Genomic DNA, 9,130 nt, shown 5'->3' with positions numbered 1-9,130 from the left:
CAGCCTGGAAACATATAGACAATACATGGCCAGATTTTGCCAGGAAAGCTCAAAATTTGCACATAGACCTGGCTATGGATGGTGTAAATCCATTTGGTCTGAGATCAACATCTTACAGTGTATAGTCCTCTGTCATCATCAACTACAACATTCCCTCGTGGTTGACTACCAAGAACGCACACCTGTTTCTAAGCTTGATTGTGTCGGGGCGGTATAAAGTGAAGAATATGGATGTGTATCTTTGTCCACTATTGAAAGAGCTACAACAATTGTGGATTGGCATAGAAATGGTGGATATGAGCTGACACACAGGTCGACGGAATGCTTTGATCAAAGGCATTATAATTTGGACCATGCAAGACTATCTCGGACCAACAGAATGCTCAGGTAATTTACACGAAAACTCAAACACTATAAATCTTGGTTTTTCTCAGGCTTATCTATTATCATGTGTATACATACAGGGCTTCAAACAAGCGGATACAGAGCATGTGTCACATGTGGAGCTAGAATTAATGCACGTCGGGCGCCTTGATTGAAGAAGCAAATATACGAAGGGTCTCAAGTGTATCTTCCAGAGAATCATGAGTTACACGAGGGCTTTTTGGGAAGAGAGCCACCAAGGATATCTGCACAAGCATGGTTAGAGCAGAAGGAGATGTGTGATAACGGTTTGCCCCCAGGGATGAAGAGACTCTCTCTATGGTACAAGTTACCATATTGGCCCACACTCATGATCAATCACTTGCTCCATCCAATGCACATATTCAAGAATGTGGGTAATCTGCTCTGGGACCATCTGACCGGCAAGAAAGATACTTTGAGAGCCAGGGTTGACCTTAGAAATGTGGATCGTATGGAGCAATATTGGTCACAGACCATACCCGATGGATAGATAAAACTCCCTAAAGTGCCATGGATTTTGACAGGAGCCCAAGAACACAAAGTAAAAGAGACCAGTCGATACGTGCGGACCTCCACTGGTGTATTTCACTCGCTCCAAACGTGTTTCACTAAAGAGGGGAAGCTTACCGGTTTGAAGTCACACGACAAGCATAAAATGTGCCAGGTATGTTTGAAGTGGAATACATCATAGTGGAGGTTTGGTAACAGATTCGTGTGTGGACTTTAATATCATTGCTTGATGTGTTTTGCAATTTATTCTACCGGTGGCCATTGAGGGATGTTTGTCTCCTGACGTCCGTAACACAATCAAAAAACTTGCGAAGTTGGTGCAATGGATCTCACAAAAGGAGATCAATGTAGACTCCATACCATTCGCCAAACTAAATGCTACGGAGGTTGTGTGCATGTTTGAGAAACACTTTCCTACTACCATGCTAACCATTCAAGTGCATCTTCTTGTTCACATAGTTGATGAGGTGGAGATAGCTGGCACAATACATTCCAGATGGATGTTGCTTTTAGAACGTTTCATGAAAACGCTCAAGGGATATTTGCGTCAGAGTGCACGTCCGGAGGGTAGCATGGTAGAAGGTTGGCTTGTATCAGAGTCCCTAGTTTACATTGAAGAGTGGCTAGACAGATTTGATAAAGCCCGGGACACGCTATGGCAAACCATAGATAATGAGCGCATATCTGGGATTTTCATGTGCAATCTCGGTGTTGAGAAGAAGATGACGGAATACTCTAGAGGCTAAAATCAACCGATTTTTGCATGCTTCACAATCCAGTGATACAAAAGTGGATTTCACAATACGAGGATGCAAATCGGGTGGAGATGGAAAAGACGACTGCCGATGCATTATCCGGTGGGTCTGGAGAGAATACCAACATGCATGAGATTAAGATGGTTGCACAACCAATTGAAAAGTGCACAATAGTGCGGTGAATAAGTGACTGAGGAGGAATGGGAGTACTCTTGGGGTTGCACAACCAAGGTAAGTTTGCAATGTACGACTAGCGACTTTCTAGATGTTTGAACGGCCACTCATAATATTTGTTGGTTGTAGTATAAGTCATACATAGCAGCATGGTGTAAAGGTCAACATTTTAGGGTGGAACGGATCGACAAAAAGCATTTTACTCAAGATTGTGAAATCATGGCAAAATTTGAACAGTCTAGTCGACGATGGTCCTCTGATGCAGATCCTGTGGTGATGAAACTCACTTACTTTGGCATGCTAGAAGAGATTTTGAGGATCGATTATAGAGGATTTTTTTTCGACTTGTTCGACGTGCAATGGTTCAAGATAAACACGGACGGTCGCAACGCTACTGTGCAGAGAGGAGAGTCTGGTTTCCTTGAGGTGGATTCAACTAAAAATTGGACCGACCTAAGAGACACTTTCGTACTACCCGAGAATTGTGAACAAGTAAGTCTGTAAATAGTTAACATCCAATTTTAGAAGTTATGTGCTTGGAAGCTCTCGTGTAAGTTATGTGGATGTAGTAGGTGATATTTCATCCTACAAAGTTTGCATCAAACTGGTGGTACGTCATAGAGGTAGCCCCTCATAGTGCACAGACGTATGAGGGCTACCATTTTCCAATCACAGCGGCAGCAATGGAGGAGATCAAAGAAGATGCTCAGTCAGAAGCCGCTGAGGTGGTGCTAGACGAGCATCAAGCTGCTACTCTCTATGGGATGCATGCAGAGGATCTACAAAATGAAACGGAGTACGGATGCCTAAACGGAGAGCTCTATATAGATATAGGGAGTTATGTTGAGCTATGTGAGGATGAGAGAGAGACCTCTTAAAGGAATAAACATTGTATTTGAACAATTCACGTGGCTTTTTGTCCATTTCTGTCTATATGCTATACTTGAGAAATTTAAATTGTGTTTAATCGTCATTGCATCTACTCCAGGTATGCTCCAGGTATGTTCTCACAAGCAGGGACACTCCTCGGCGTGTTGTGAAAGTCTCATATGCCGATGTAGCACTGCGCTCTGAGTGCGATGGAGACTGAGACTCCAATGGCGAAGGAGGTGATCCGGCTCTGCTCATAGATGCTGCTCGTCCCTCCACTAGATCTAGTTGATTGGGTGAAAGAGACGCTAAGAAGCACTACTGCTGGGCCCTAGCAGTAGTGCTTCTTAGCGTCTCTTTCACCCGATCAACTAGATCTAGTGGAGGGACGAGCAGCATCTATGAGCAGAGACGGATCACCTCCTTCGCAATTGTAGCCTCAGTCTCCATCGCACTCGGAGCCTAGTGCTTTTACAAGATACATAGAATGCACACGGGAGACAAATTCACAAGAACTTCACAAGAATCTCTCTACACAGGAATCCCTCCCCCTTTATGAGTCTCTCTATATGTCTCTCTCTCTCTACACATATTATCGATAGTATAGATTATAACTTGTCCATGTTTTCTTCTCCATTCAATATTAAGATTATATGTTCGTGTGTTTAATGCAGGTATGGATGATGATGAGTTTATTTATTCTTTGCCACCCCAGCAGAGGAGGTGGTACAAGGAGCCTCATCGCTCTGAAGCACCATCACCTCGTTCCACTCCTTCACCGTCTCCCTCTGTTTTAGAGCATTCAGTGTGCTCCGAAGCTTCAGTGTCAACGAGATGATCTTCACACTCGTCTAGGCACCGACGCTCTATTGGTGGCAGTAGCGGTTGCTGTGGGGATGCCGCCACTGATGCCTCGACACCGCCTCGTGTTCGACGAGGCTCCCTACCTTCCCCTTCTTGCCCGCCCCCACACCAGCCATGGCATCGCCATCTACTCCAAGTTTTGCACTGCTATCGGTCGTTCCTGGCTACACACCACTACCTAGTCCTCCAGGAATCACCCCAGTCGACACTCCTCGCTTTGGGGCCCAAAATCCAGTGGAGACACCTGACGTCTGTTCCCCCATCGAGACGCTGCTAGAGACCCCTGCCGAGACACCCAGGTTCACGTGTCACAGGACTTGCCATACTCGATCGACATCAGCGGCGGTATCATCATGGATCACGAAGGCAAGAAGGTGATCTTGCGCATGCACAGTCTTTGCTCTCAGGTGTTTAGGCACTATATACCAAACACCTGAGTGAAGTGCCAAATGAATTAAAAGACAGAGTCGTCAGCATGCTACATGATGAGTTTCCCGTGTCAAGTTAGAATGAGCGCTTCAATGAAGACCTGATAAAGGTTTGAATGCGCGAATAATGCAAGCACAAGCGTTCTCAAGTACAAAAAGCAATAAAGCGTTGTCAAGAAGTGCGTAGTGCGACTAGGAAAGCGCCGGGCCTCTGACTGTGAGGATTAGTAGCAAAATCAAGCAAGACGTAGACGATTTGAAGTCAAAAACACACTAAAAAAGAACAAAACTCCAGCCATGAAAGATCCACTTTGAAAAAGAACCAATACTAACTCAGAACTCTTGTGTGTGTGAAGATTAGGTGTAGCCTCGCTCCCAATTGCACATATGCAGTGCTCATTCGACCTGTTAAAAACCCTAAATTTACGCTTCGATTCTTTGTCGTGACCATTTCATGGAAGCGGCAGTACTTCATTGTAGAAGCCCAAGCAGTTATTTGAGGAGGGGAAACCCTAATTGGAGGCCTCAGAGCCTCAACCATGTAGTGGAAGCAGCACGGGACTGCACTAGCACCCTGTAGAGGAATGGCTGTATCTCCTTGCTCATGTGCCCCAAATGAGCTCATTATTGGCTCTAAAAATTCCCACACAACTTGAGCAACAACTCCAGCGTCGTTGATGTGGCATTTTGAGCTATTTTGAGCATTTTTAAGGCTATTTTATGCTATTTTTAGCCCAAAAAATGTCACTTTTTGTCCGTAAAAAGCCCAAACGAGCTGGGAAAAATCCCTAAAATTGGTGAAAAATCCCATTGGGCTCAAATTTCATATTGAACCTCATTTTCCCACTTGGTAAGCACTTTGGACACGTCTTTTACACCAACGCACGAAACCTGCTATTTTTGGCCGAGATTGCCCGCATTGAACTTTCTAGGCAAAACGAGCGTGCCACTTTGAAACACTTGACATTTGTACATTCCTAAATCAAATTAGGAAAATATTTATGTGAAAAAGCATTCCATGGTACCACGTGTAGGGCCACGCCCGCCGGGCAAGGTATGTACACGGCTGCAACCGTGACATTCATATTCGCATATATCACACTATGTACATTGTAGCATTTGGTCCCACACATCATAAACATTAAGAGTGAGGTAGATACTTTAATTTCACATTATGAACATGCCATCGCACGACATCCACCCCCTCTAAACCTGCACATCCTCCGGCATGTGCCACAGATATCTTTTGCAGGTTCAATCTTCGTTTAAGTCAACATACATGTCGATTTCATCATCGCTTGCAACAAAATCTAATGCATCATCCTCTTGTTCTTCATCCACATCCATACCATTTTCATCAGAGCCTTCATTTTGACCTTCCTGTGAATCAAAGGGATCTGTATCACCTCTTCTTTTGAATAACTTGATTCTTTTCCCTGCAATGGGAATCTTCATTTTTGTCCCATCTAATTCATGCAAGGTATAAGTCGCATTCCCATGTACATTTTGAACGACATAAGGACCAAACCATCTCTTTGAAAGATTTCTTATTGTTGAATGTTGGTTGTCAAGACTGCTGTCATACACCAACACCCAATCACCTTCCTCAATAGCTTTAGGTCTGAGCCTATGCCTCTTATCAAATCTATCCTTATTCTTTAACCTTGCATCTTTCAATCGTGCTACTACAATCTCAATATCTTGGGGCCTTCTTTCTAACTGTTGTATGCGCAAAGCAAGAAGGTCTTCCCTACTCATTCCATCTTCCCAAGTCAATACATTCCATGTGGGAATTACATCCTCAGTTGGCATTATAGGTTTCTGACCATACATCAACTCAAAAGGCATATAACCAGTAACTGAGCTATGAGTTGTACGATCAGCCCATAAAGCATAAGGCAATAACCTAGGCCACTCTCCCATTTTACCTTTCCAGGCCTTAGCCAAAGCTTTAATGATAGGAGGATGCCCATGCTCTGATTTACCATTTCCCTCAGGATTATATGCAGTAGTGAGAGCAAGTTTAATGCCCAACCTATAGAAAAACTCCCTTGCTTTGTTAGCATCCAACTCACCCCTGTCCGTTGTTATTTTCCCAACATAGCCATAACAGCTAATTACATCATCCAAGAGGAACTTACATATCCCTTCTGTGCTTTTTGTTCTTAGAGCACGACCTTCAACTTGGTTGGTTAAGTCTTCTCATTCAAGCACTATGTATCTCATTTGCCATAAGCCCAATGGCATTGTAACCAGATCTACTATCCACTTGTAATGCATGGCCAATGGGTAAGGAGGGTACAACCCATCACGATGAAGTACATTTGAATACATTTGACAAGTTTCACAGGACTCCACAAAGTGAGATACATCTTTATACATACCTTTCCACCAATACCTCTCTTTGATTTTAGTAAAGGTGGCCCATACACCTCTATGTCCAGCATAAAGACTCTCACGAAACTTTTTCATAAGCTCATTTTGAGAGTCCTTATCATTCACGACTCTCATTGGCATTCCATTTCTTTGTTTTGGACGCTTCCATAAGTACCCATCTTTCAAAAAGTATCCATAGGCCTTTCTCCGTATTCTTTTGAACTCTTGATCAGTCCACCCTTCTTGCCTTGTCAAAGTGCTCAGATAGCGTCCAATGAGCAATCAATCACCTTGATATAGGTCCTCTGTAAATGACTCAAGTGCATTTGACAGGCAAACATGATCACCCTTGGCATGAGAGATACTATAGAAATGTGTGCCTACATCATCGCCCTCGACAACCATGTCTTCTTCTTTTTCATACCTTGCTCTTGAAAGCATATCTGCAACTGGATTATCTTCCCTGCAATATGCGTAAATTCTGGATTCAAGGACTTTATGTAGGCAATCCATCTCAACATAGCAATGTTGGGAGTTCAGAAGCTTGTGATCATTCCAAGAAGGGGTAGACAATCAGTCTCCACTATTACATTTGCTCCTATCAAGTACTCTTTGTCACATTTCAAAGCTGTGACTACTCCCCATAATTCTCTTTTTACCTGTGGATAGTTGCGTTGACGAGCACTTAGGACTTTTGCTCCAAACCTCACCACATATCTCTTGCCATCATTATCATCTTGCCCAATCGCCCATCCAATTCCTGTGGGTCTAGTATCCACTGTCACAATTACATATCTTCCACATTCATAGTTTGCTTTCCTCAAAGTTGGAGACATAAGTAGCAACTTCTTTAATTTCCTCATGGCATGTGTATGCACTTCTTCCCATTGAAACTTTTGGTTCTTTCTCAAAAGTTGGTACAAAGGCTCTGCTACATGTGCATAATGCGGAATCCAGATAACATAAAACACGCATGCACCCAAGAACCTTCGAACCTCAATGACATTTATACATTTCTCTTTCATTCTCTGGATTACATCAATCTTTGCAGGACAAGGCCTTCTACCATATGGCCCGCACATATGTCCCACAATAAGAACTTCATTCACACCAAACACTGACTTTTGGCCACAAGGTAAGGTTCACCTCTTCCAACCTTGACAAGATATTATCACAATCATTGATATGGGTTGCCACATACTTTCGGCACCCCCTCGAGTCTAGAGCCACATCTTTATCACTTACATCACATCCTTTGATTGGCACATCATCAAGGAAAGGCATTGTAGTTTGAGGTATGAAGTCACGTAGGACTTTGTTCATACCATTCATCATATGTGCAACGGAATTAGTTGCCCCCTGAGGTAAGGTGCACATCCTTACTAAACCCAAGGGTGTCCTCATGGTAGTCAGGTCCCTGCTTTCCATTGCTAGTTGGAACTGATCATACCCTGAGTACAAATCTCCCATAGAAAATATTGCCCTTTCTGCAAATGCCTCTGCAAACTCATCGACAATTGGCCCTATACCCACATTTCTGATTGTCACCTTATTTAGAGGTTGCATATCCTGAATAAAGCGTAAAGAACCATTTTTCTTCGGAACAGTGAACCACTTGTTTGAATATGGAGCACAAGAAGGCTCCAAGATACCCATCTTGATCTTTTCATTAAGCAACTCAATGAGTTTTGGCAAATGAGCCTTTGGAACAGGAATAGGTCTCAAGTTCCTAGGTACATGAGGGATAGTGAAGATCACCATAGGAGGAACAATGGATGGATCAACACACCCTATCTCATAAGGCTCAAATGCAAAAGCTTTTCCGTGTTTGGCAAGCATGTCTTCAAAGCATATCTTTTCAGCTTTTGTCAAACTATCCTCGCAACCAACCTTTAACTCTTTCAAAGAATCCTTTGTGAACTTGTGTCCAATCTTGCTTGGGTCACGAAGGCTAGGTTGCAAAGCAGCTTGTTCCATCTTATTTGTGCAATCTTTTGGTAGAGGTAATGCCACTGGTTTCACTTTCTTTGCCACGGACTTATACTTAGTCTCCACTCGTACATCAATACTTTGAGTATTTTTGAAATCCTCAATGGCCTTATACATTTCTATTGAGCATACTTTCACAACCTCACTTCCCATATGCAAATTCCAATCCATTAAAGACTCCAAATCTTGCATAGTATCCACAAAAGAACACTCATCAAACACGCCTGCAATGCATTCATCATCTTCTAGAAAACCATTCATCTTCAAACCTCTTTGTACACTATTTACATGTTGTCGTTCACCCCGCTTTAAATCCTCACACTCTGTAAAAGCAATAGATCCATAGTCTGATAATCCTACAAAACCTGTAGAAAATGTATCATTTGCATATACATCATGCGAGAACCTTTCTCTTCTTGTACCACTACAATCCCGCTCTACAATGGTACATGGCCAAAACCCCTCATATTCCTATAGTCCTTGAACTCTTTGTTTTTCTTTGGCAAGGGTTGCTCTCTAAGACTTTCACGGTTCCTTTCATGGTCCACACAAACAGTAAGGAATTGTACTGCACGCTTCCCATCCCTACTCCTTATTCTTGCAAAAGCTGACCCATCATCCATCACCTTGGTTTCCATGCGAGTAGCAGTGATGTATGGCTGCCCAAGGATAAGAGGATATGTAGAAATCTCTTGTACAAAATTTTTTTGGTCATCTTTCACATCCCCTTTAGTCATCTTAACATTTGGACAAGCTTCG

This window comes from Adiantum capillus-veneris, chromosome 4 (genome assembly GCF_014529385.1).
Source record: "Adiantum capillus-veneris isolate H3 chromosome 4, ASM1452938v2, whole genome shotgun sequence".
Lineage (NCBI taxonomy): Eukaryota > Viridiplantae > Streptophyta > Polypodiopsida > Polypodiales > Pteridaceae > Adiantum > Adiantum capillus-veneris.
Note: the sequence above shows the minus strand (reverse complement) of the source record.